Source organism: Paroedura picta, chromosome 6 (genome assembly GCF_049243985.1).
Source record: "Paroedura picta isolate Pp20150507F chromosome 6, Ppicta_v3.0, whole genome shotgun sequence".
Lineage (NCBI taxonomy): Eukaryota > Metazoa > Chordata > Lepidosauria > Squamata > Gekkonidae > Paroedura > Paroedura picta.
In genome coordinates, this window is record NC_135374.1 from 120,368,758 (window position 1) to 120,396,673 (window position 27,916).

Below are 27,916 nucleotides of genomic sequence, written 5' to 3' on the forward strand. Positions count from 1 at the left end.
GTATTATTTATGTTCCATGTAAACTGTCCTGAGCCTCAGGGGAGGGTGGTATCTTAACACAAGCCCCCTTCCTCCGGACAGACTATTGGAGGGACCAATACTCTCCTGGAAAGCCACGGCCAGCCCCTCCTGTCCGACTTCCCAGACAGGCAGGGCTGCTAGAATCCCCCCCCCCTCGAGGCAGAGATGCGTGCCCAGAGATCCACAGCATGACACACTCACCCTGCTTCAGAGGCACGCTGAGCTGCAGGCAGAAAGCAAGAGAGCAGGACATATTTACACCAACTGCAGAACTCGCGGGGCTTTAAGACCCAGGGGACACTTACTGGTGGGGGCAGGAGAAAGAGAGGGCTGCCGGGAGACAGGGATTTTCACCCAGCTACACAGGCACAGCTGACTTCAACAGAGAGAGAAAGACACAAACCTCACACAGGACAAGACAGGTACGCAGACAGACCACCAGGCATGGGAGGAGAAATTTGCTTTCACTTTGCTCAAAGACAAGCAGCCTACGGAGAGGGCAAGTCATGCAGAGAAGGCAGGCTTGGAGATGGCGAGCCACGCCTTCTCCTGCCACTAGGAAGTGCCTGCAGGGGCTACCCTCTCTCCAACAAATGCCAACCCTCACCCCTGCTCGAAGAAAACATGCCACCTCCTCTCCAACTCTCCCTGCCCCTGCTTGGGTCCCTGGGGGTGGGGGGCATTGCTCTCTCTCTCTCTCTCTCTCTCTCTCTCTCTCTCTCTCTCTCTCTCTCTCTCTCTCTCTCTCTCTCCATTTCTCTCTTTCCATGTCATTCTCTCCCTGCCTTTCTCCCCCTCTCTTTCTCCCCATATTTCACTCTCTCTCCTGTCTTTCTCCTTTTTCCTCCCATTCTTGCTTCCTTTTTATCTAATCTACTTTCCTTTCTCTCACTCATTTCTCTGACCTCCCCCAATGCTAGCGCCCGTTGTATTTCGGACTACAACGGGCTATTAATCTAGTATAAATATAAAATGAAAGAATGAATGAATGAATGAATGGTGTAATATGTCATATGTAGAAGCAATGAACATTAATAATACAGAAAAACATAGGCCCTTAGAACTTCCTTCGCTAGCTAGAACTAAGGGAAAGGGAATCTGGCCTGTTTCCTTGTCAAGGGATCACACTTTTCCCCTTCTGCCTACAGCTAGAGACTTGATCTTATTTTTTTTTATGAAAGTTGAGAATTTGGGCCACCTAACAGGCCAAATGGTGATATGTCCAGATTCTAGCGCAAGCCTGGCTGGCTCGGCAATATGGTAGCTCTATTTAGAAGCTGGTTATGTCCTTCTGGACTCATTGTTGGGGCTGTTGGGCCTGTCAATCACAATCATGAGTCCCCTCATTAACTAGAACCAGGAGACAGAGGAAAACATTAAGGCTATAAGGTTTTAGGTAGGTTCTGGAGACCTCCTAGAATTAGAACTGATCTCCAGGTGACAGAGCAATTCACCAGAGAAAATGGAGAAAATGGCTGCTTTGGAGGGTGGACTCTATAGCATTATATCCTGCTAAAGCTCTGCCAAACCCCTCCCTCCCCAAACTCCACCCTCAATATCTCTAGGTATTGTCCAGTCCAGAGTTTGAAGTGAGGGTTTGGCAACCTCCAAGTGGGGCCTGGGAATCTCTTGGCTTTAAAGCTCATCCTGGGTACCGAGGTTAGTTCCCCTGGAGAACAAGAATTGTTTGGAGGATAGACTCTGTGGCATTGTGCCCTACCAAGGTCCTGGCCTTCCCTGTCCAAAAATCTCCAAAAATCCAGACTTTGACCTACTAAATAACCAATTAATCCTTTGATATTGTTTGGTTAAGTTCTCAAATCTCCAGGAATTTGCCAACATGAAGCTGGCACCACTACTTCCTCCCTGTTACCAGGTGAACCTATCAACCCTACCATTCACACAGCGGACTAGAGAGCGCATCTCCCTTGGAGAAAATGGATGCTTGGGAGGGTGGAATTTTTGGCATTGTACCCCCCTGAGGTCATGGTCCCCTCCAGTCTTGATCCTCAAATCTCCTGGGGTTTCCCAGCCAGGATCCTGCAACCCTAACTCTCCATCCCTCACCAGTGCCCATGGGGAACTAGTAGAATTGCTAGCTTTGCGTAAGTAAATTCCTAGAGATCTGTAGGGTGGAGCCTGGGGAGGAGGGGAGGCTCCTCAGTGGGGCATAATACCATAATTCCCACTCTCCAAAGCAACCATTTTCTGCAGGGAAACTGACTGGAAATTAGTTGTAATTCTGGGAGAGTACCAGGTTCCACCTGAAGGTTGGCAGGCCTAGGAATTGGTCTGTTTGCACTGCACTGGAAGCAGAAAATGGTTCACATTTGGCCTCCGCTCACTAGCTCTCCAAGCCCAACAACAGCAGACAGTTAAAATATTTTCAACAAATCCCATAGCCCCATCAGAATGGTGGGGAAGGAATGCAAATGCATTAATTATGAAGTCGCGTTATGACTGGAGTCTCACCAACTGTTCCCAAAGCGGCTGGTGGCATCATCGTTAACGGCAAAAAAATAGATTGAACTTCCATTAAAATAAATGTCCTCTTAGAAAGCACAGCTGGACGGCCAATGCCATTTCCTACTTAAAGCTTCCTAAAGGGAAAGCTTTAATCAACACGATCACGACTGTCTGCTCTCCTCATTTATCATCCAGGATTGTTTTTAAAGCCCAGCCTTTGGACCGCATATACTTAATTAGCTGTAAGGCTCATTACCTGAAGATGCAATTTTAATAAAGGGTGCAGAGCAAATATTGGCCTTCCCATAGATCATTTTGCAAGTGGAGTTGAGAGGAACATCACTTTGCTAACAGCCTCGTCGTGTCTGTTCCACGTTTGGAAACAAAAATATTTTAGGGGGGGGTTTTAGATTGGTTTTATCCAGCACCACTTGGGAATCTGCAGGCAAAATAGCGGCAGACTGTAAATGCGTATCTGGGACGTTTTATTCTAGTGTGCTTTATTTTTTAATCTGGGTTGGAAATGTGTAACCCTCTCCCTTGTAATTGCTGGATAAAGCTAAAGAAATACAAGGGGAAATAAATCATGGTCTTTGTGAATATGCCAGATGCCAACCAACAGAATTTGGGATGGCTCTCAGCATTGCTCCTATTTTGTTGGAGACAATGGGGTACGGAACCATTCTGACCAGTTGCTATTATGATGGATGCTTTCCCCACCCCCCTTTCCTGGCTGTTCTGCTTTACCCACCCCATTTGCCAACTCCTGGAGGGTGGCAAAAGGGCCTACCTCTCTCTGGGTAACACACTGCCAACACATGGTTGTAGTACAGGACTGTCAGCTGGGAGAACCAGGACTCCTGTATGTATGTGTGTGTGTGTGTGTGTGTGTGTGTGTGTGTGTATGTATGTGTGTATGTTTATTTGATTGTTTGTTTGTTTCTATACTGCTGCTCTCGGTTGACTCATGGCTGTTTACAATAAAATGATAAAAACACAGTTAAACCCCTAAAAACACCCCTTAATACAATTAACAAGATGGCAGGTGATAGGAATTCAAAAAAAACTCCACACCCCTCCCCCTCCCCATTCAGTACATGGGTCAAATTTCTTTCCCTGGGAGTGAGGGCTCTGACCTGACACACACATTGGGGATCCACCGATGGTAACTCTGGGACCTGTACTGGCCTCAGCCATAAGCCTGGTGGAAGAGTTCCATATAACAGGCCCTGCAGAAAGCTGACAATTCCGACTTGGCCCTTCGTTCTTCTGGGAGCTCATTCCACCAGGGCTGAATCTGTACGGAGCTTTTATTTCAATCCCAGGTCAATTCAATCCCTGCCATCTACACTGAATGCGATTTCCATTTTGATTTGGGGTGATTTAAATTTTCCCTCTGCAACAAACATGATTGATCCAGAGTGACCCTAACTTTCTCGCACAATATTCTGGAGTGGATATAACCCTCAATATTTGAAAAATCGGCATGAGTCTGCTTCCACTAAAATAAACAGTGAAATAAACAGTGAAACACTGAAATAAAAAATACAGCTGTCTGCTTCCACTGAAATAACTTGCTGCAGAGCCTCCAAAACTGTAGAAAAGCCCTAATTGGCCAGGGTGTCAGTTAAAAGGCTTCCTCATTCCCAGGTTGCAAGGCTTTATTTAAAGTGGAAGCCCTAACTTCTCTCAGCAGAAGCTCCAGAAGCCCTAACTTCTCTCTTCAGAGATTTGCCTCTTGGGTGTATTCCCCATCCTCTGCTGTCTCCAATCATCCCCCCCCCACTTCAAGAAAAGAAGGAGGCTCCTGCCCACCCATCCTTCTGAACTTCCCTAATCACGTGCAGAACACTTTTCTATTTCAATGGGGAGGCGGGATAGAGGTGCACCCGAGTTCAAATTGATCTGAATTCAGCAGGATCCACAATGGAATAAACAAAGTAAGTGCAGAATCAACCCAGGTTGGAGTTAGGGCTGAAAAGGCCCTGGCCCTGGTCAAGGCCAAGCAGATGTCCTGGGGGCCCAGGACAACCAGTAGATTCATACCCACAGAACAAAGAGCCCTGCGGGGGGCATAAACAGATAAGTGGACTCCTGAGGCCTCACCTCTGCATCTCTCACAGTACCATCGGGACAATTTACTGCAGAGTATACTTGTCCAGCGGAGTAGCTGCTTGCCAAGCTCCCTCCCCTGACCCCTTTACACTGGACTAGCATTTCTGAGATGTTAGATACTAGATGGCCTGAATGGCCCCTTCCAACTCCGTTTCTATGAAAATAAGGCTGGCTTAGAAATGTCAACTGAAACATTGGTGATTTCAAGGCTGATGTATGCGAACAGGAGTGTGAGGGTTGGATACACACTTTTCTGGGATGCTATAGGATGATTTGGGCTGATCCTGTGTTGAGCAGGGGGTTGGACTAGACGGCCTGTATGGCCCCTTCCAACTCTATGATTCTGTGATTCTGTTCCTTCCTTGGCTTGTTCAGCTTGATTCTGCTTCAGCTTTTCATAGAATCATAGAATCATAGAATCATAGAGTTGGAAGGGGCCATATAGGCCATCTAGTCCAACCCCCTGCTCAACGCAGGATCAGCCCTAAGTATCCTAAAGCATCCAAGAAAAGTGTGTATCCAACCTTTGCTTGAAGACTGCCAGTGAGGGGGAGTTCACCACCTCCTTAGGCAGCCTATTCCACTGCTGAATTACTCTCACTGTGAAATTTTTTTCCTGATATCTAGCCTATATCATTGTACTTGAAGTTTAAACCTATTACTGCATGTCCTCTCCTCTGCAGCCAACAGAAACAGCATCCTGCCCTCCTCCAATTGACAACCTTTCAAATACTTAAAGAGGGCTATCATGTCCCCTCTCAACCTCCTTTTCTCCAGGCTCAACATTCCCAAGTCCCTCAACCTATCTTCATAGGTCTTGGTCCCTTGGCCCCAGATCATCTTCGTCACTCTCCTCTGTACCCTTTCAATTTTATCTACGTCCTTCTTGAAGTGAGGCCTCCAGAACTGCACACAGTACTCCAGGTGTGGTCTGACCAGTGCCGTATACAATGGGACTATGACATCTTGTGATTTTGATGTGATGCCCCTGTTGATATAGCCCAAAATGGCATTTGCCTTTTTTACCATTGCATCACACTGCCTGCTCATGTTTAGTTTACAATTCACAAGTACCCCAAGGTCTCGTTCACACACAGTGTTACCTAGAAGCGTATCCCCCATCCAGTAGGCATGCTTTTCATTTTTCTGACCCAGATGCCGAACTTTACACTTATCTTTATTAAATTGCATCTTGTTCTCATTTGGCCATTTTTCCATTGTGTTCAGATCTCGTTGAACTCTGTCTCTATCTTCCGGAGTATTTACCAGTCCTCCCAATTTGGTGTCATCTGCAAACTTGATGAGTAATCCCTCCACCCCCTCATCTAGATCATTAATAAATATGTTAAAAAGTACCGGTCTGAGCACCGAACCCTGAGGTACCCCGCTACTCACCTCTCTCCAGTCTGATGAAACACCATTGACAACAACTCTTTGAGTGCGGTTCTCTAACCAATTCCCTATCCACTTAACTATCTGAAAATCCAGATTGCACTCCTTCAACTTACCCATCAGAACATCATGGGGAACCTTGTCAAAAGCTTTACTAAAATCCAAGTAAATGACATCAACCGAATTTCCCCGATCCAGCAAACCTATTACTTGGTTAAAAAAGGAAACCAGGTTGGTCTGGCAGGATCTGTTGGAGACAAATCCATGCTGACTTCCTTGGATCACCAAATTGTCCTCCAGATGTTTGCAGATTGCTCCCTTTAATATCTGCTCCATTATCTTCCCCACAACAGAGGTCAGACTCACTGGTCTGTAGTTTCCCAGGTCATCCTTCCTCCCTTTTTTGAAGATCGGAATGAAGTTTGCTCTCTTCCAGTCCTCCGGGACATCTCCAGTCCTTTTTGTGAGGGCATGTGTAGACATGGCAAATTGCCATGGTTTACAGAACTTTATATATTGCCATCAAGTTGCAGCTAACTTATAGTGACCCCCGTAGGATTTTCAAGGCAAGAGACATTCAGAGGTTGTTTGCAGAGCAACCTTGGACATCCTTGGTAGCCTTCCATCCAAATCCTGACCAAGGTTGACCTTCCTTGGCTTCTGAGAAATGATGAGTTGGAGCTAGCCTGGACCATCCAGGTCAAGGCCATCCAAGTTAGGGCAAATTTAAGCATAATACATTCCAGAATCAGACTAGGTAGATACTAGAAGAGAATGGGAAATGCATATGAGTAAATGGCAGGCTGAATGCTAACCTAACACCCTAAGTGTCCCTGTTCCATTTTGGCCATTTGCCAATCTCTAGGTGGGAGCTTGGAGATCTTCAGGAATAACAACTGATTTCCAGACTCTTGTGGCCCCACCTCCAAACTTCAAGGCACATTCCCAACACAGAGGTCACCAACCTCCAGGTGCGGCCTGGAGACCTCCTGGAGTTTGAGTTCATCTACAGACTATAGAGATCAACTTCCGATCTGGCTGTTTTGGAGGGGAAACGGCTGTTTTGGAGGGGAAATTTTGCTATGAATGCTCATCTCCAGACAGCAGAGATCAGTCCCCCTGGAGAAAGGGGCTGCTTGGGAGTGGGGACTGCAGCCTTGTGCCCCACAGAGCCCATGGATTCCAGCCTCCAGGGGGGACCTGGGCATCCCCCAGAATGACAGCTCTTCATCAGACTGCAGAGGTCAGTTCTCCTGGAGAAAAGGGCTGGTTGAGAGCAAGTCAATTGGGCTGGCTCTGCTTCCTCTTTCCCCAACACCAGGGCAACTCATTGGGCCAGGCTATGCTTCCCCCCTCCCTCAACTTTTACACCAGATAAACTTATTGGGGCAGGCTGTGCTTCTCTCTCCCCCTGAACTTCTACTCCAAGACAAACCATTGGGGCAAACACACACCTTCCTGGGTCGTGTTACTCACTGGGCCCAGCTCTTTTGCTGCTGCTCCTTTCCCTCTATGCCTGAGCTACTCAGTTTGACAACTTCTTCGGCTGCTGCTTCTGCTCCCCCTCCCTTCCACCAGGGCCAAGCTACTCAGTGGAGCCTCTTCTGCTGCTGCTTCTCCTCTCCCTCTATGCCTGAGCTACTCTCTGGGGCCGGCTGCATCTCTACTCAGTGCCTTTCAAGGGTAGCAGGAATTTGGGGGTGGAGAGCGGTCTCATCAGCCCTTTCTGGCTGAGGGCTCCCTCCCAATAGGGGCTTAGCTTCACGGAAGGCCATTCCTGGCCAAGGGTTAATCGGGTAGCAAGTGACTCATCATTTCTGAAAATATGTGGTTTAGTGATAAGTCACAACTGCATGGAAGCATTCAAGTTCTCCAGAACTCTGCATCAGGCTGGTGGGGAGACAGCTTCCAGCCCATGATCCCAAGTCCTCTAATAAAGATTCCGAGTGGCAGATTTGCATTGATAAAATGGTACCAGTGGCCCATTACATCTTCAGTTGTTTTTTTTTTAGAGAAACCGCAAACATGGTAGCCTCCAATTAAAAATACAGAAATCAGAAGTGGGTTGTACACCAAGTAGAACTCATGAGAGTTCTGTAGAACCTGAAAGCTGACACAGTTTTGTTTGTTGTTGCAGTTGGTCACATGAGTATACACACATGAAACTGAATCAAACCACTGGTCTGTCAAAGTCAGTATTGTCTATTCTGACAAACCGTGGCTCTCCAGGGGCTCAAGAAGAAGTCTTTCATATCACCTTTGATCCGATCCCTTCAACTGGAGATAAAAAAAGATAAAGGTAAAGGTATCCCCTGTGCAAGCACCGAGTCATGTCTGACCCTTGGGGTGACGCCCTCTAGCGTTTTCATGGCAGACTCATGGCAGACGGGGTGGTTTGCCAGTGCCTTCCCCAGTCATTACCGTTTACCCCCCAGCAAGCTGGGTACTCATTTTACCAACATCGGAAGGATGGAAGGCTGAGTCAACCTTGAGCTGGCTGCTGGGATCGAACTCCCAGCCTCATGGGCAGACAGCTTCAGACAGCATTTCTGCTGCCTTACCACCCTGCGCCACAAGAGGCTCTTTCAACTGGAGATACCAGGCATTACACCTGGGACCTCTGTATGGTTGCTACAGGAGGTGGAGCCAAACAGATTCTGTACCACTGTGTTATGGTTCATTCCCAAGGTGTCATCTGGCTTGTGCTGTTTCATTATGGCTTGCACCCAAGATGTCTGCCTGACAACAGTAAGCCACATATTAAGGTGCTTGCGAGACAGAAGTCAACCAAGAATACAAACTGTGTGCATCGTTTATAAATAGCTCTTCACCCAAGTGAACACTTATTCTCTGTCAATGCTAATTCATGCACAAAATTTGTTATCCCCTCCTCCCAAAAAGTCTAAATTATTCATGGGGGAGACTTTAAAAAGTGTTATCACTAATGTGAACTGTAAGCATGTAATTGATGAAATCTGCCTAAAGACCCCAAGGAAGATGATTTAAAATGGCAATTTGTTAAAATAATGTCTATTAGTGCTGATTTTCCCTTGCTCCTACCAGTTAACCTAGCAGGCTCATTTATCATTGGACTCAAATTAATTCAGCCATACTGTGGACTAACCTTCTGAGAGTTTCTCAAAACCACATCTTGCTGAAATGACAATATACCATGCAATGCTCTCTCCCTCAAAAAAGAAAGAAAGAAAGAAAGAAAGAAAGAAAGAAAGAAAGAAAGAAAGAAAGAAAGAAAGAAAGAAAGAAAGAAAGAAAGAAAGAAAAAGAAAAGCAAGCTGTTTGAATTTCAAGTTACCGAACAGGAAGCAAAATGTTTCAAGAGCTTTTATAGTTCTAAGATATATCGTAACTTGGGGGTTGGAAATTGGAATATCCTTTCAGTTCCTTTCAGTTCATATGAATCGCCTAATGCTGGGAACGATTGAGGGCAAAAGAAGAAGGGGACGACAGAAAATGAGGTGGCTGGATGGAGGCACTGAAGCAGTAGGTGCAAACTTAAATGGACTCCGGGGAATGGTAGAGGACAGGAAGGCCTGGAGGATCATTGTCCATGGGGTCGCAATGGGTCGGACACGACTTCGCACCTAAGAAGAAGTAGAAATGGCTGGAGAGCATAGGAACTGTAATGACTTTTTCCAACCTTGGCCTGGCAAATAAAAAAACAGTATAAAAAACCTTACTAAGGTCAAGACTGCTGTGCCCAGGGAGTCTTGCTCTTAGTGTTGCCAGCTTCCATGTGAGGCTCTCCACCCCACCTCCCTCATGGGGAGTCTGCTATAGGGAGAGGAAGGGAAGAAAATTGGAAAATACTTTGGGACACCTGAGGATCACTGTGGCTCATTCCCAGTTTTCTCAGACCTCTCACAGCCCCACATACCTCACAGGTTGATTATTGTGGGGAGACTAATGGAAAAGGTGTTTGTAAACCGCTTTGAGACTCCTTTGGGTAGTAAACAACAGGGTACAAAAATCCGTTCTTCTTCAAAGGAGCAACCATGAAAGAAGCATGTGGGCACATAATATTTTATCAACAGTGAAAAAATGGAGAAGAAGGAACAGGGTGGATACCTGCATACTGTGACTACCCCATGTGTATTAGGGCAGAGGGGCATTTCGGTGTCTGCGGCCTCATTCACACAAGAAGGCAAATGATGCAGAACTGGGGGGAATTGGTTGCCATGTAATCTCCCCCTAAGAAGAGGCTCCAGTCTGATTTTCCCTTCACATATCTGAAGACATGGCTCTGGAAAGCTCATCTGAAACCACTATGCCACAATTCCCAAAGGTCAGCTCTCTTCCACACTCAACAAACATTCCAAGCCACAGGTTATTGACACCCATATCTCAACACCCATGCCCTCATTTGTCACCATGCCACCACAACCTCCCACACAAGACACACATTCAACCCCATGCCCTTACAGACTGGACAATTCCTCCCCTTCCTCTTCCCACTGCCAATTTCTAGTGCCCCTTGTATTCTTGGATACAACGGCCTTTGCCCCTAGTATATAAATATATCCTAACCATTGGTGTCTCTAATATTTGTGAAAAAACCCTTTAGGCGAAGCACTGTCCGTGTCACATCTGGGTGTCCATCCTGTGCTTCCACCTGCACAGGCCAATCCAGGCGCACCCAGTTAAGCTTCACTCACCTGGATTGGGCCATTCCCTGGAGCGCCTGCCTCCAGAAGCTGGCTGTGAAGCACTCTGCCAGGCTTGTGGCCAGACGCTGCTAGGCTGCTGAGGAGGGTGCTCCCGCGGTGCCCTTCCTCGGCTGCAGATTGCCCCTGTCACCAGCCAGTAGCACGAGGACCAGATCGACCACTGCAGGCCGGCTGGCTGTGAGGCTGTCAGCCCAGCCACAAGCCAGAACGAAAGGTAGGGCTGCAGCGGCCCTTCTGGACTGGCCCGCTAGTGCGCATTGCATTCCTGGGTGCAACGGGCTTTCAGACTAGTACAAATATAAACAAATTGTAGGCATTATGTTAACAGGTGCTATTGGAGCCCAAAATTGAACAGTTAGTTACCTCCATTGAGTCTTGGGCCTAATTTATTTCTGAGCATATGCCTAATTTTAAGCATATGCAAACAAAAAACCTCTATGTGCCACATAGTTATAAACATCTGAAAGCAGAAATCTTATTTTATGCTAGCAGGGGCTCATGCTACTTTAAGTTCATGGCAAGAGTTGGTGGATGAGGTGAAGGAGGTGGGGACCCTAGGGGGAAGTGACCATGTCCTCATAGAATTCCTTTTGAGATGGGGAGCCAAGGAAGCTTGTAGCCAGACGCGGATGTTCGATTTTCGTAGGGCAAACTTTAATAAACTCAGAGACATGATAAGTGTCATACCATGGACGAGAATGCTGGAAGGGAAGGGAGCATGTGAAGGGTGGGTGCTACTCAAACAAGAGCTATTGCATGCTCAATCCATGACTATCCCAGAAATATGAAAACACTGCAGGAGCTCTAAGAAGCCTATTTCGATGAACAGAGAACTTCAAGAGGTACTAAGAAAGAAAAGGAAAATGTTCAGGAAATGGAAGGAAGGACAGAGCTCTAAAGAAGAGTACCTACAGGTTACTAGGCACTGTAGATCAATCATCAGAAAGGCCAAAGCTGAGAGTGAGCTAAGATTGGCCAGGGAAGCCCATTGTAACAAGAAAAGATTTTTCAGTTATGTGAGGAGCAAACGTAAAGTCAAGGAGGCAATAGGCCCACTGTTGGGTGCAGATGGACAAACTCTAACGAAAGATGCAGAGAAAACAGAAAGGCTTAGTGCCTATTTTACATCAGTTTTTTCCCACAGGTCAAAGTGTTTAGGCACATCTAGAGATGGCTGTAGCCAAAGGATAGTGTCTGGGTGGCAGGTTAACATGGATAGAGAGGTTGTCGAGAGGCATTTAGCAGCACTGGATGAGTTCAAATCCCCTGGTCCAGATGAAATGCACCCGAGAGTACTCAAAGAACTTTCCAGAGGACTTGAACAGCCCTTGTCCATCATCTTTGGAACCTCTTTAAGGACTGGAGATGTCCCGGAGGACTGGAAAAGAGCAAATGTTATTCCGATCTTCAGAAAAGGGAGGAAGGATGACCCAGGAAACTACAGACCAGTGAGTCTGACCTCTGTTGTGGGGAAGATAATGGAGCAGATATTAAAGGGAGCGATCTGCAAACATCTGGAGGACAATTTGGTGATCCAAAGAAGTCAGCATGGATTTGTCTCCAACAGGTCCTGCCAGACCAACCTAGTTTCTTTTTTTGACCAAGTAACAGGTTTGCTGGATCGGGGAAATTCGGTTGATGTCATTTACTTGGATTTTAGTAAAGCTTTTAACAAGGTTCCCCGTGATGTTCTGATGGATAAGTTGAAGGAGTGCAATCTGGATTTTCAGATAGTTAGGTGGATAGGGAATTGGTTAGAGAACCGCACTCAAAGAGTTGTTGTCAATGGTGTTTCATCAGACTGGAGAGAGGTGAGTAGCGGGGTACCTCAGGGCTCGGTGCTCGGCCCGGTACTTTTTAACATATTTAATAATGATCTAGATGAGGGGGTGGAGGGACTACTCATCAAGTTTGCAGATGACACCAAATTGGGAGGACTGGCAAATACTCCGGACGATAGAGACAGAGTTCAACGAGATCTGAACACAATGGAAAAATGGGCAAATGAGAACAAGATGCAATTTAATAAAGATAAGTGTAAAGTTCTGCATCTGGGTCAGAAAAATGAAAAGCATGCCTACTGGATGGGGGATACGCTTCTAGGTAACACTGTGTGTGAACGAGACCTTGGGGTACTTGTGGACTGTAAACTAAACATGAGCAGGCAGTGTGATGCAGCGGTAAAAAAGGCAAATGCCATTTTGGGCTGTATCAACAGAGGCATCACATCAAAATCACAAGATGTCATAGTCCCATTGTATACGGCACTGGTCAGACCACACCTGGAGTACTGTGTGCAGTTCTGGAGGCCTCACTTCAAGAAGGACGTAGATAAAATTGAAAGGGTACAGAGGAGAGCGACCGAGATGATCTGGGGCCAAGGGACCAAGCCCTATGAAGATAGGTTGAGGGACTTGGGAATGTTCAGCCTGGAGAAAAGGAGGTTGAGAGGGGACATGATAGCCCTCTTTAAGTATTTGAAAGGTTGTCACTTGGAGGAGGGCAGGATGCTGTTTCTGCTGGCTGCAGAGGAGAGGACACGCAGTAATGGGTTTAAACTTCAAGTACAACGATATAGGCTAGATATAAGGAAAAAGTTTTTCACAGTCAGAGTAGTTCAGCAGTGGAATAGGCTGCCTAAGGAGGTGGTGAGCTTCCCCTCACTTGTAGTCTTCAAGCAAAGGTTGGATACACACTTTTCTTGGATGCTTTAGGACAGTGGTCCCCAATCTGCGGGCCGCGGCCCGCTGCCGGGCCGCTAAGGCCATGGCGCCGGGCCGCGGCTCCCTCTCCCCGCCCCCCCCCCGCAGTAAAAAACTTCCCAGGCCGGAAGCTTGCGGCCCGGGAAGCTTCTTACTGCGGTAGGGCGGGGAGAGGGAAGCAGGGCCGGCCGCGACCCGATGAGCGGGCGTGGCCCGCGGGTGCGGCCTGATGCGGGGGCGCGGCCAATGCGTGGGCGTGGCCCGCGCGGGCCGCGGGCCGCGCCCTGATGCCCTGCCGGTCCCCAACCTCAGAAAGGTTGGGGACCACTGCTTTAGGATGCTTAGGGCTAATCCTGCGTTGAGCAGGGGTTTGGACTAGATGGCCTGTATGGCCCCTTCCAACTCTATGATTCTATGATTCTATGCAGAGAAAGCAGAAAGGCTTAGTGCCTATTTTACATCTGTTTTTCCCCACAGGGTTTAGGCACATCTCGAGATGGCCGTAGCCAAAGGATAGTGTCTGTGTGGCAGGGTAACATAGATAGAGAGGTTGTCGAGAGGCATTTAGCTGCACTGGATGAGTTCAAATCCCCTGGTCCGGATAAAATGCACCCGAGAGCGCTCAAAGAACTTTCCAGAGAACTTGCACAGCCCTTGTCCATCAACTTCGGGACCTCTTTAAGGACTGGAGATGTCCTGGAGGACTGGAAGAGAGCAAACGTTATTCCCTTGTCCATCAACTTTGGGACCTCTTTAAGGACTGGAGATGTCCTGGAGGACTGGAAGAGAGCAAACGTTATTCCGATCTTCAAAAAAGGGAGGAAGGATGACCCGGGAAACTACAGACCAGTGAGTCTGACCTCTGTTGTGGGGAAGATAATGGAGCAGATATTAAAGGGAGCGATCTGCAAACATCTGGAGGACAATTTGGTGATCCAAGGAAGTCAGCATGGATTTGTCTCCAACAGGTCCTGCCATAGTAGAGCCTCTTGTGGCGCAGAGTGGTAAGGCAGCCGTCTGAATGCTTTGCCCATGAGGCTGGGAGTTTGATCCCAGCAGCCGGCTCAAGGTTGACTCAGCCTTCCATCCTTCCGAGGTCGGTAACATGAGTACCCAGCTTCCTGGGGGGTAAACGGTCATGACTGGGGAAGGCACTGGCAAACCACCCCGTATTGAGTCTGCCATGAAAACGCTAGAGGGCGTCATCCCAAGGGTCAGACATGACTCGGTGCTTGCACAGGGGATACCTTTACCTTTACCTTAGGTCCTGCCAGACCAACCTGGTTTCCTTTTTTGACCAAGTAACAGATTTGCTGGATCGGTAAAATTTGGTTGATGTCATTTACTTGGATTTTAATAAAGCTTTTGACAAGGTAACCCACGATGTTCTGATAGATAAGTTGAAGGAGTGCAATCTGGATTTTCAGGTAGTTAAGTGGATAGGGAATTGGTTAGAGCAGCGGTCTGCAAGCTTCCGCTTGCTGTGGACCGCTGCGGAGTAGTAGGTGGAGAGGGTGGCCCGGGGGCCTGCGCTCGCGCCCGTGTGGCAACCCCAGCGCAAACGCACAGGCGCGGACTGCCGTGCACGCACGCTTGCACCCGGGACGGGTGCAAACGCGCGTGCGTGGTAGTCCGCACATGCGCGTTTGCGCCGCCGCCATGCTGGCTGCTGCGGCTTCCCCTCCCGGCCCCTCCAGGCCGCGAGCAAATCGGCGACTAAAGCCGATTAGCTTGCGGCTCGGCAAGATTCTCTTCCCTCCCCTCCCGAAGTGAGAAGCTTGCCGGACCGCGAGCTAATCGACCGCTTTGGCGGCCGATTTGCTCGCAGCCTGGCGAGCTTCTCGCTTCGGTGGGGGAGGGAAGAAGGAGCCGTGGCCCGGTGTCGAGGCCTTCACGGCCCGGCGCCAGGCTGCGGCCCGCGGGTTGGGGACCACTGGGTTAGAGAACCGTACTCAAAGAGTTGTTGTCAATGGTGTTTCATCAGACTGGAGAGAGGTGGTTAGCGGGGTACCTCAGGGCTTGGTGCTCGGCCCGGTACTTTTTAACATATTTATTAATGATCTAGATGAGGGGGTGGAGGGACTACTCATCAAGTTTGCAGATGACACCAAATTTGGAGGACTGGCAAATACTCCGGAAGATAGAGACAGAGTTCAACGAGATCTGAACACAATGGAAAAATGGGCAAATGAGAACAAGATGCAATTTAATAAAGATAAGTGTATAGTTCTGCATCTGGGTCAGAAAAATGAAAAGCATGCCTACTGGATGGGGGATACGCTTCTAGATAACACTGTGTGTGAACAAGACCTTGGGGTACTTGTGGATTGTAAACTAAACATGAGCAGGCAGTGTGATGCAGCGGTAAAAAAGGCAAATGCCATTTTGGGCTGTATCAACAGGGGCATCACATCAAAATGTCATAGTCCCATTGTATACAGCACTGGTCAGACCACACCTAGAGTACTGTGTGCAGTTCTGGAGGACTCACTTCAAGAAGGACGTAGATAAAATTGAAAGGGTACAGAGGAGAGCGACGAAGATGATCTGGGGCCAAGGGACCAAGCCCTATGAAGATAGGTTGAGGGACTTGGGAATGTTCAGCCTGGAGAAAAGGAGGTTGAGAGGGGACATGATAGCCCTCTTTAAGTATTTGAAAGGTTGTCACTTGGACGAGGGCAGGATGCTGTTTCTGTTGGCCGCAGAGGAGAGGACACGCAGTAATGGGTTTAAACTTCAAGTACAACGATATAGGCTAGATTTCAGGAAAATTTTTTTCACAGTCAGAGTAGTTCAGCAGTGGAATAGGCTGCCTAAGGAGGTGGTGAGCTCCCCCTCACTGGCAGTCTTCAAGCAAAGGTTGGATACACACTTTTCTTGGATGCTTTAAGATGGTTAGGGCTGATCCTGCGTTGAGCAGGGGGTTGGACTAGATGGCCTGTATGGCCCCTTCCAACTCTATGATTCTATGATTCTATGATTCTATGACATCTGGAGAGCCACAGTTTGGCCACCCCAGTCTTACAAGTAATGTGTACCAACAATAAATATCTTTTGCTCTTTCCCCTATTTGCGAGACTGCTTTCTGAAGCTAATGAACCCATGCTCTGGCAAAGAGACTAAAACCAATTTAGGTTTTCACAACTGTTTGCTAAGAGAAGCTCCAATAGCCAGAGGAAGAACATACTTTGTGCTTCATTAAACTGGCTAATATCAGTTGTGAACTGTTCAGAAAAAACAGAATAGATCGAAGAGGTGGAGGAGTGGCACTGTATGTGAGGAAAGGGCTTAGCTGTCAGGATATTCTAGTGAAGGAGAGCATATCTACAGTGGAAAGCATCTGGGTGAAAATAAGCGAGGGGAAAACAAACAGTGTGGTGATTGGTGTCTGCTACCGACCGCCTGACCAACAAGAGGATGTGGATGCTGCACTTTGTGAGCAGCTTGAGAAAATATCCAAGCGGCAGGACCTTGTCATCATGGGTGACTTTAATTTCCCAGATGTGTGCTGGGAAACAAACTCTGCGAAGCATCCTCAGTCATGCAACTTTCTGACCTGCCTGGCTGACAATTTCATTTATCAAATGGTAGATAAACCCACAAGATGTTCAGCCATACTGGACTTAATACTGACCAACAGGTAAGAGTTGGGCGCTACTCAAAGAAGAGCTATTGCATGCTCAATCTATGACTATCCCAGAAAGATGAAAACACTGCAGGAGCTGTGGATAAACAGAGAACTTCAAGAGGAACTAAGAAAGAAAAGGAAAATGTTCAGGAAATGGAGGGAAGGACAGAGCTCTAAAGACGAGTACCTACAGGTTACTAGGCACTGTAGATCAATCATCAGAAAGGCCAAAGCTGAGAGTGAGCTAAGATGGGAAGACCATTGTAACAAGAAAAGATTTTTCAGTTATGTGAGGAGCAAACGTAAAGTAAAGGAGGCAATAGGCCCACTGTTGGGTGCAGATGGACAAACTCTAACGGAAGATGCAGAGAAAGCAGAAAGGCTTAGTGCCTATTTTACATCTGTTTTTCCCCACAGGTCAAAGGGTTTAGGCACATCTAGAGATGGCTGTAGCCAAAGGATAGTGTCTGGGTGGCAGGTTAACATGGATAGAGAGGTTGTCGAGAGTCATTTAGCTGCAGTGGATGTGTTAAAATCCCCTGGGCCAGATGAAATGCACCCGAGAGTGCTCAATGAACTTTCCAGAGAACTTGCACAGCCCTTGTGATATGATTCTATGATTCTATGATTCTATAAATCATATTGACAGGCTGGAGGGCATCATCGTCCCCACTGAAGATGCTTGAGACCTTGTTCAAATTGGCATAACCGGCCACAGCTTTTATTGTAGAACATGGAGTGTTAGTTGGACATAGGGGAGAGTCTGCCCTGTGGTCATCCGACCACACCCATGCCTGTATTTCCTAGTGGCGCCTGCCAGGAATCCCTCCCCTTCTCCCAGCCGGGAGTCGAGGTTCCTTGGCCACTAAGATCCTTTCTTGGGAAGTGCCCCCACCCAAGGTACCACAGGGGGTGCACACCTCCATTAGTCCAACCTCGGGCCACCTGGCTTCGTGAACGCTGATACTCTTCCACAGAGGTCAGTCCTCCACACCCAGCCACCTCTTGGGAGTCGGGCCACAAGCCGTCCTCCCCCAAAAAACTCAGGCTCCCCCTATGCCCCCCGCCACAAGAGCAAGGACTTTAAGGCCTTGCTCCCGCCCAACACTCCTCCAACTCCAACCACGTGACAAGAGCTGCCCGAATATCCTGCAGCCACATGTCTGTGCCCCATTCCGACAGATGTATGCCATTGGGGCAGTACAAAGTCTCCAATTCGTGATCAATGTCTGGGTGCACTATCGCCACCCCCCCCCCACCATCTATAGATTTTGCTACCATTTTATTAACTTTACGGGCAGCCAGGTTCACCCCTTTTGGTGACAGCGCATGCCACCATCTACGTCGTTCCCCTATTGCTGACCAAAATATTTTTTCTTCGGCAAACCTTGCTGCAACACAGCTAGATCAGCTGTCATAACATTAATCAACTGTAACCCTTTCAACTTAGGAATATTGTTTCCTCCAAGATGAATCACTAGGGCTGTTGGTGCACCAGCCTGGTACACCTGAGCTGCAAGCATCTCCACCATTTCATCCCCCTGTAGCCAGACCAACGAAGGTGAATGCGGTCATCGAGTACCAAGTGAGGTCCCCAGCCAGAGCACGCTGCGTACAGACTTGCCTGATACACGTAGCTGTGGCCCACGCAGAGAACATCCAAAAATGATGACCGGTTCCCTGGAACAACGGACAGGTCAGCCACATTGCACAGGACACACGTACAATCTATAAGCTTTAGACCTCCACAGCCCTATGCCCATGATTTCCTCCAGTGACGCCCCATCCTGATATGCCTGCGTTGCCGCCCCAATGCAGAAAGAGTGAGTGCCATAGTGGCCAGGCTTCAGACCCACCCGCTGTATACAGGATTTAAGAATAGCTGCGAATTGGTATCTGGAGAGGCAGGAGCCATCCCGATGTATGAAGAGCGCTCCCTGTACCCTTGGCCTAATTGCCAGGTATGCTCCCATGCTGTGCACTGGGCACGTGATTCCCGTTGCCACTTTGGCTAAGGTGACCCACATCCCTTTTCCCATCTGGTGATGACTTCATAGGGGGAGTGACAATACTATCCCAGTTTCTTCAACAGTCTCCATAACAGGTGTCTGGTGATGGGGTGTCTCAAGTCCCAGGTGTATGGGTCAGACTGCTGCCACCCTTGGATAGCCCTCCTGGCTATGAAAGAGGACCCTGGGTCCCACCCTCCAAGGATCTTGCTAAAAAATGAAAGTCTGGCCAGCTGCACCTGCAATGTCCCTGGGGCCATGCCCACCCCCCTCTGCCATGCCAGATACTGCAGGACCAGTTGCTCCTCCATTGGCCATGGGGACCAGGAGCCCAACTGCCTGGAGAACTGCAGGAAGGGATCAACTGCCCCTTTATATGCTCTTCGTGTCGATGGCGGCCAGGGAACCAGGATCCCCTGGATTAGTGCTCGACGCCAAGGCTCCAAAGCCCAGGTAGAATCACCTCTGGTTCTGGTCATGCCCTTGGGACGAGCCGGCGAAATTGGGTGATCTGTGAATGAGACAAATCATCTGCTGCTTCATTGTGGACCCCTGCCACATGCCTCGCCACAAACGTAATGTTTGCTTCAAGGCACATGAGCACGAACCTCCAGACCAGCCCCATTACCCTGTCGGACCTGGAGGACTGACTGTTAATGATGCACACAACCGTCTATTTGTTGCACCAGAACGTGACCTTGCGGTTTGCAAAGCTGTCCTGCCACAAGATGGCCACCACCAGGATGGGGAAGAGCTCCAAGAATGTGAGGTCTCTCCTTACTTCTGCACCCCATGTGTCCAGCCAATTACCTGCACACCATCGCTCTTCGTACAGCACCCCAAAACCCATGCTGCCCACCACATCAGAATGGACTTGCAGGGCATCCTGCAAATCCAAAGGGGATTGCCAAATAGCTACCCCATTGAAGTTCACCAGGAATGCCTGCCATACTGCCATATCAGCCTTCATGGCCACTGTGATCCTGATGTGATGGTGTCGGGCCTGCACCCCTGCCATGGACCTGGCCATCCGCTCACAAAAAGCCCTGCCCGGGGTAACCACTTTGTAAGCAAAATTCAGGTGCCCTAAAAGCGCTTGCATTTCTTTTAGTAGGCACTTCCGGCATCGTGCCATGTCCCCCAGCAGGCGGGAGAGGTTCGGCAGCTTGTCTGGGGGCAGCTGGGAGGTTCCCTGTTCTGAATCTAGCTCTATGCCCATATAGGTCAGCCGCGTGGCTAGGCCCTCTGTTTTGTCTGCCGCCAAGGGAACCCCCAGTTCCCCAGCCAGGTCCTGAATGGACTGGATCTGGTGCAAACAGTCCCTGGTCCTCTGGGGTCCTGCGAACAAGAAATCATCGAGGTAATGAGTCCCCGTGACGAAGTCTCCCCACTCCTTGACGGCCCATTACAGGAACCAGCTGAAGGCCGCACACGCTACTGTGCAGCCCATCAGCCCTTGTCAACATACCTGGAACTTCATTCCCAACAGGCAGAAATCATCAGGGTGTACTGGCAGGAGGGGAAATGCAGACTGCACATCACATTTTGCCATCAGGGCCCCTCTTCCACAAGCCCTGACAATTGCCACTGCGTGCTCAAAGGAGGCGTATTTCACCGCACAAAGGGCCGGATCAATATGATCATTGACTGATGCCCCCCTGGGATATGACAAATGATGGATCAGGCAGTACTGACCCTTGGCCTTTTTGGGCACCACCCCAATGGGGGAGACCCTGAGGTTAGTCAGAGGTGGTGAGGAGAATGGCCCTGCAATCCTGCCTGCCCTGCACTCCTGCACAAAACCTGCCCTCCTGCCCTGCACAAAACCAACTTTTGTTTCACAACTTCTGGCATCTGCGCCGCAGATTTTAGATTCCTGCTGACCATAGCCACCCTTGGTCCTGTAAAAGGAATACAAAAACCTACCTCGAATCCAGCCAGCAAATAAGCTGCTGCTTTCCTGCCCGGGTACCTCAGCAGCCATGGCCACAAAGCCTCCAGCAGCACTGGCATGGGGGCCCGTGTAAGGTCACTTCCCCTTTTGGCCTCAGGCATTTTTAGTGGCTGTGGAAGGGCCTGGGGCTTCCAGCCCTCCCTTCTTCCTTGGGAAGGATCGGGCCCCACAAAATGGCTGCTGGTCGCCTCTTTCCTTAGTGCAACCAAGGGCAGTGTGGCTTCCGCCGCACCTTTCACACGCATGGGAGTTGCGGCAGGGTTTTCTGGTGCAGACTGTACAATTATAGTCCCAGCACACCAGTCCTACTTCCCACTAGGCTGCGGCTGCTCTCCATTCCCTCCCCTTCTGAAAGCGCATATGTGGGCCCACTCAAACTGGCCATGTATCCTGATGTTTGAGGTCCCAGCGGGCCTAGGGGTTATGCTTGACCCAACACCTTCACCCCTCCTCTGCAGGGAGGGTGAATTGCTGCCCCCCCCCTCATAGGGCTTCCGTCCCCCTTATCCCTGCCACTCTCTATGAAGGGCAACCCCTCCCGGGAGGTGAGCTCAATCCCCCACCTTCGGCCAGTTCCAGCCTCTCCCCCTCTTGCCTCCTGTTGGGTACTGCCACCGCCCACGCCGCATGGGCCTTTAGGGCACTCACCCGTCATGTGGGCTAATCCCTCCCCTTGTCCTCGGTGCTCTGGCGCTGAGTGCCTGGGGCCTTGACATCTGTCGCCTCCCCCCTGGGGGTCCCCAACCTGCTCCTTTTCTTCGGCGCCTTCGAACCACTGAGGCTCAAAGGAAAGAGAGTGGTTTGGGGGTTTTTTTACTACCAGCCAACCTGCCGCGGATCACAGCAGGTGCTCCACTTGTGAGCGATCTGAAGAGGGGGAGTAGACAGAGCCACTCCCGAGGCAAGGCCTCGCCCCTTCCCCCGCACCTCAGCCTTCTGCAGATTGCTGTGGGCTGCTATGTTTGCGAGCTGCCGCTCGTGCCTTGAAGAGGGGAAGCTGAAGAGCAGGCTGTCCTCTCGCTCCGCTGTCGGACGAGGAGTCTGGTGACGACGGAAATCCTTCCATCGTCCTTGGTGCCGGGGCGGCAAATGAGGCTGTGCTAGCACACATGGCACTATTTATAGCCTGCCTCACTGCCACGCCCTGCGTGCCAACTGGCACATCATTTCTTTGCGCCTCTTCCTCTGGCCTCTGCACTTCCGCCCGTCAAGGGGCAGCCTTGAGTAAGTCCCAGCTTTCTTTAAACCTCAGATACAGTTGACTTCATTTTCCACATGGTCATTTGTTTGACATATGAAGTGTTCCAATGTCTATGTCAAGGATGCAAGTAGAATCATCTGGATGATTTCTTGTTTTTTTAGTAAAGTGTACATATAAAACTTTACTTGTGACCATATCTCTTTTCCTCCTGTTCCCCTGTCCTCTTGTCTGAAACAAATGATAGAATTTCCCAGGAGGACTGTGACACCATAAACCGATTAAAAGTTTTCCTTTTTATTAAGAAATAAAACATATTAAATGGCAACTTGCAAAGGAAGTCGTGACCAGTAGCAGTCGGTTGTCACTCACTTTCCTCCAGTGAATTAAGCTGCCATAAACATTAGAAATATCATCCTTCATGTCAGAAGCAAACCCATTACACTTGAATTCAGAGGACGAAAGGGAATTACCTGGGATGCTAAAAACTTACACATGATTGTAATTACATTTTTCAGCATCTAAGTGGTTGAGGGGGTGGGGGAAAACAGTTTTGCTGTTTAAATTAATGAGCATCTGTCTATTAAATTTATATTCCCCATTTGGTGATTCAAAATGCCAACAGATGCTAAGGGGGGAAAAACTTCACAGGGGAAAAAAGATCATATTTAAGAAAACAAAAGGTTCATTCTTGATAGTGCAGAAAATTATATAGTCATCAAATTTAACTTTGAAAGTGGCCAAGGGAAGACTAATTATTATTTATCATATGACAAAATTACATACATGAAATATATAATCATATAAAATATGCGACCATGTTGTTACGAGTATGCAGACAAACTGAAACATCATATAGCTTGATGTGGTGGTTAAGAGTGGCAGCCTTAGGGTTGTGTGATTCAGCCGCCGAAGTAACCATTCCCGCCCATAGCATCGAGCACCGTGATGCGGCGCTGGCTGCTACAGGTGGGAACAGCTGCTTCGGTGGCCAGTTTGCACAACCCTAATCAGGAGAGCTCCAATCTGATGAAATACTATTGGCAACCATTCTTTTGCAGGTTTCAAGCTAATTGCCTATATCCCTAACCATCCAACCATCCATTGCCTATATCCCTAACCATTACAACCATCTGGGTGTAAACTGCACGGAGCTTTTATTCCAATCCTAGGTCAATTCAGTCCCTGCCATCTACACAGAATGCGATTTCCATTTTGATTTTGGGCAATTTAAATTTTCCTTCTGCAGTAAGAAGGATTGATCTGGAGTGTCCCTACGTTTATTGTGTGATATATTAGAGTGCTTTTAATGCTCAGTATTTCAAGTTTCAGATTGAGAAAGCAGGCTTTTTTGAATCTGGCCTCTCCTCTGTGGTAGAGACACTCTGATTGGCCAGAACTGCTCATGTGACAAGCTTGTCTTAAAGGAGAAGCCCCTAATTTCTCTCAACTTCTGTCAGTCTTGGATTTTTTTCTCCCTTCTCTGCCTTTTTCGATCCTCTCCCCCCCCCTCCAAGAAAAGAAAGAGGCTCCCTGCTTGGCTCTTCTCCCCCCCCCCCTTCAAGAAAAGGAAGAAAGATGCTTGGCTCTCTCCCCCTTCTGAACTACCCTAACCACGTGCAGACCACTTTCCTGTTTCAATGGTTGGGGTGGGGGGAGAGGAAGACCCGAGTTCAAATCGATCTGAATTCAACAGGATTGACAATGGAATAAACAAAGTAAGTGCAGACTCTGCCCCAGTCTACAGTCTTCCAGCTTATCCATCAGAAAGCCTCACTGAAGTCCAGGTATACAACATCAACTGAGATTCCACAATGAGCCCATCATGCATTCAGTTTGGTCTGAGAAGACCTGTTGGAGACAAATCTCTGCTGACTTCTCTAGATCAACAAACTGACCTTCATATATTTGAAGATCACCCCATTTAAAATATGCTCCATTATCTTCCCTGCAATTGAGGTACTGACTTGTAGTTTCCTGGGACATATCCCGTTTTTGATGAATGAGATAATATGCACTCTTCTTTGGTCTTCTCCCCAGTCCTCCAAGAAGCCCTGAAGCTGATTGACAAAGGCTCCACAAGCTCTCCAGAAAATTTGTTGAGAACTCTTGGGTTCTCCAGCTCAGAGATTTGAACTCATCCAGAACAGCCAGGTAAATAAATCTGATGAATGAAATTGTCAGCCAGGAAGGTCAGAAATTAGCATGACTCTTGACAATTAGCAAATTAAATTCATCATAATTATAACATCGACCGTTTATGCACTGGAGGTTTCATGACAGGCTGCAGGCTGGAGTTTTAGTCATGGCAGGTTGCCCCACCTCTTCCTGCACCCACATAGGGGAGCATTTGGCCTGGTGCACCTCATCCGGCCCAGATTTGTGCTCCTGCATTGGAGCTAGGGCAGTGAAGTTCCCAGTGCATAAACGGTCATACTGATGCCCTGATATTCTATCAAGCTGCTCAAGGAGGGCAGCATCAACATCTTCCCCCTGTTCAGGTGGTCTGTAGCAAACACCAGCCACTATATATACATGCCCTAATACACAAACAGTACACAGGTACCTTGCTTCTTCTGTCTCCATTTTTTCACTGTTGATAAAATGTTATGTGCCCACATGCTTCTTTCATGGTTGCTCCTTAGAAGATGAACTGGATTTTTGTACCCTGTTGTTTAATACCCAAAGGAGTTTCAAAGCGGTTTTCAAACGCCTTTTCCCTTCGTCTCCCCACAAAAGAAAATCTGTGAAGAATGTGGGGCTGTGAGGGGTCTGAAAGAACTGGGAATGGGCTGCAATGACCCAGCAGGCCTCAGGTGTCTCAAAGCAGTTTCCCATTGTCTTCCCTTCCTATCCCCATAGCAGACTCCCTGTGACGGAGGTGTGGTAAAGAGCCTCAAATGGAAGCTGGCAAGCATGAAGTCTTTCTGTGACCATAGTAAGGTTTTTTATAATGGTTTTTTTTTATTTGCCAGGCCAAAGTTGAAAAAAAGTCATTTCAGTTCCCAAGTCTCTCCAGTTCCCATGTCTCTTGTTCACTGTGTACAGTTTCAGGTTGTAAATATTCTTTATGTAGGTCTTCCTGCACTTTCCATACTCACAGTACTGATTCTGGTGTGTCTGTCTGTGCCCCAAAATACAAACAGTTGCTGGTAAGGGCTGGCCGTAGCCCATAGCCCAGGAGGGAAACACCTGCACCACTCATTGCCAACTGCAGCCTGCAAGCCCCTACATAATATCTAGAGTATAATGATCAGCATCCAGTTTCATCTGCAGAATAATGCTGTGCAGTAGGCCTAAATTTGCAGAGAGTTGTGAAGAAGAAATACACATGGCTTGGCTGTGTCTAACCACCAGCCAGAGCAGTATTTTAAGTGAGAAGGGACTTTTTTTTGGCCTCCCTGTCAGCCAACAGTTTGGCAGAAGGGGAAAGTTCCCTGTTCTCAAAAGGAATGCCCACACCCATGCCCTCAGGCTCCCCTGCATTGCTCCCTCCCCTCAGTCAAGGGTTGTCAGAGGCTCCTTTGCAGCAGGCCTGAAGGGGGGAGGAGTGCGCACACCATCCTCCTGCCAGCTCCATCAGTGTTTTGAGGCAAAGTTACAGTTAGACATGACAGTTAGGACAGCCTTGGGGCGAAAAGAGCTGGTGCAGCCTGTGCAAGCCTCTGTTCTCATCCCCCATGACAGCCCTACTGACCTCCTCTCCCTGCGGTGGTCAGGAGCAGACTGACTAGAATTCCTGGGTTGCTATGGCCTGTCCTGGTAAAGGCCCCACCCACTCTCACCTGGACAGGCCCCACCCACTCTCCGCCCACTTAGCCCTTCGCCAAATATGTATATTGGTCCCTGAGTGGTTTAAAGATGTTCCCATAGATTATTAAGATGATTATTGAAAATTACACGATGTATTGAACTGTTATAATGTTTTACTGTTTTATTTTATGACTAGGGTAAAGCCCGTTGTATACAGGAATACAACAGGCGCTAGAACATGGCATTGGGAAGAGGAAGGGGACGAGTTATCCTGTCCGTAAGGGCATGGGGTTGAATGTGTGTGTTGTGTGGGAGGTTGTGGTGGCATGGAGACAAATGAGGTCATGTGTGTAGATATGGATGCCAAGAACCTGTGGTTTGGAATGTTCATTGAATATGGGAAAGGACTGACCTTTAGGAATTGTGGTGTAGTTGGTTACAGATGAGCTTTCCAGAGCCATGTCTTCAGATATGTGAAGGGAAAATCAGACTAGAGACTCTTCTTAGGGGGAGATTACATAGCAATCAATTCCTCCCAGTTCTGCATTCAACATCATGTCCCTTCTTGTCCCCCTGGCCTAATAAACATGGGGTAGTCACAGTACACAGGTGTCCACCCTGCTTCTTCTGTCTCCATTTTTTTACTGTTGATAAAATTTTATGTGCCCAAATACTTCTTTCAAGGTTGCTCCTTAGAAGAAGAAGAAGAAGAAGAAGAAGAAGAAGAAGAAGAAGAAGAAGAAGAAGAAGAAGAAGAAGAAGAAGAAGAAGAGTTGGTTCTTATATGCCGCTTTCCCCTACCCAAAGGAGGCTCAAAGCGGCTTACAGTCGCCTTCCCTTTCCTCTCCAGAAGCAGAGCTGGATTTTTTTACCCTGTTGTTTAATACCCAAAGGAGTTTCAAAGCGGTTTTCAAACGCCTTTTCCCTTCGTCTCCCCACAAAAGAAAACCTGTCAAGAATGTGGGGCTGTGAGAGGTCTGAGAGAACTGGGAATGGGCTGCAGTCACCCAGCAGGCCTCAGGTGTCTCAAAGCAGTTTCCAGTCACCTTCCCTTCTTCTCTCCATAGCAGACTATCCATGAGGGTGGTGGGGTAAAGAGCCTCACTTGGAAGATGGCAAACCTAAGAGGAGATCCCTCTGTGCACAGCAGTCTTGACCTTAATCAGGTTTGTGCACACTTAGGTAGTGTGGAATTCCAGAAGATGAACCTACACCAATCTGGCAACCTTACCTCCTCTCTGCAATGTTTTCTTGACCTGAAATATGTCAGGGAGTGCTAGGTAGCTGCAGGGGTGTTACACACTTCTGAGACCCCATTTTCAGACTTCAAGGAGTATGTTCAGACCAGGGACAGCCAACCTCCAGGTGGGGCCTGGAATTGCTGCTCATCTCCAGACTATACAGACCAGTTCCACAGGCAAAAATGGCTACTTTGGAGGGGTAACTGTGTAGCAGTGTATCCCGCTGAGGTTTAGGGATGCCAGCCTCCAGGTGGGGTCTGAGAATCCCCTGGAAGTACAGCTCATCTCTAGGCAGTTAGGCTGAAGGGAAAGCTCTCTCCCCTCTCATTGTTGTTGTTGTTATGTGCGAAGTCGTGTCCGACCCATCGCGACCCCATGGACAATGATCCTCCAGGCCTTCCTGTCCTCTACCATTCCCCGGAGTCCATTTAAGTTTGCACCTACTGCTTCAGTGACTCCATCCATCCACCTCATTCTCTGTCGTCCCCTTCTTCTTTTGCCCTCGATCTCTCCCAGCATTAGGCTCTTCTCCAGGGAGTCCTTCCTTCTCATGAGGTGGCCAAAATATTTGAGTTTCATCTTCAGGATCTGGCCTTCTAAAGAGCAGTCAGGGCTGATCTCCTCTAGGACTGACTGGTTTGTTCGCCTTGCAGTCCAAGGGACTCGCAAGAGTCTTCTCCAGCACCAGAGTTCAAAAGCCTCAATTCTTTGACGCTCGGCCTTCCTTATGGTCCAACTTTCGCAGCCATACA

At 48.4% G+C, this 27,916-nt stretch overlaps 1 long non-coding RNA gene across 1 annotated transcript; it reads left to right on the plus strand.

The window, feature by feature from the left end:
* Nucleotides 1–355: 355 nt before the first annotated feature.
* LOC143840455 (uncharacterized) lies at nt 356–27,903 on the plus strand. Its single transcript, XR_013232195.1, has 3 exons — nt 356–443; nt 24,211–24,324; nt 25,033–27,903. It is a non-coding gene; the product is annotated as an uncharacterized LOC143840455 (long non-coding RNA).
* Nucleotides 27,904–27,916: the final 13 nt, after the last annotated feature.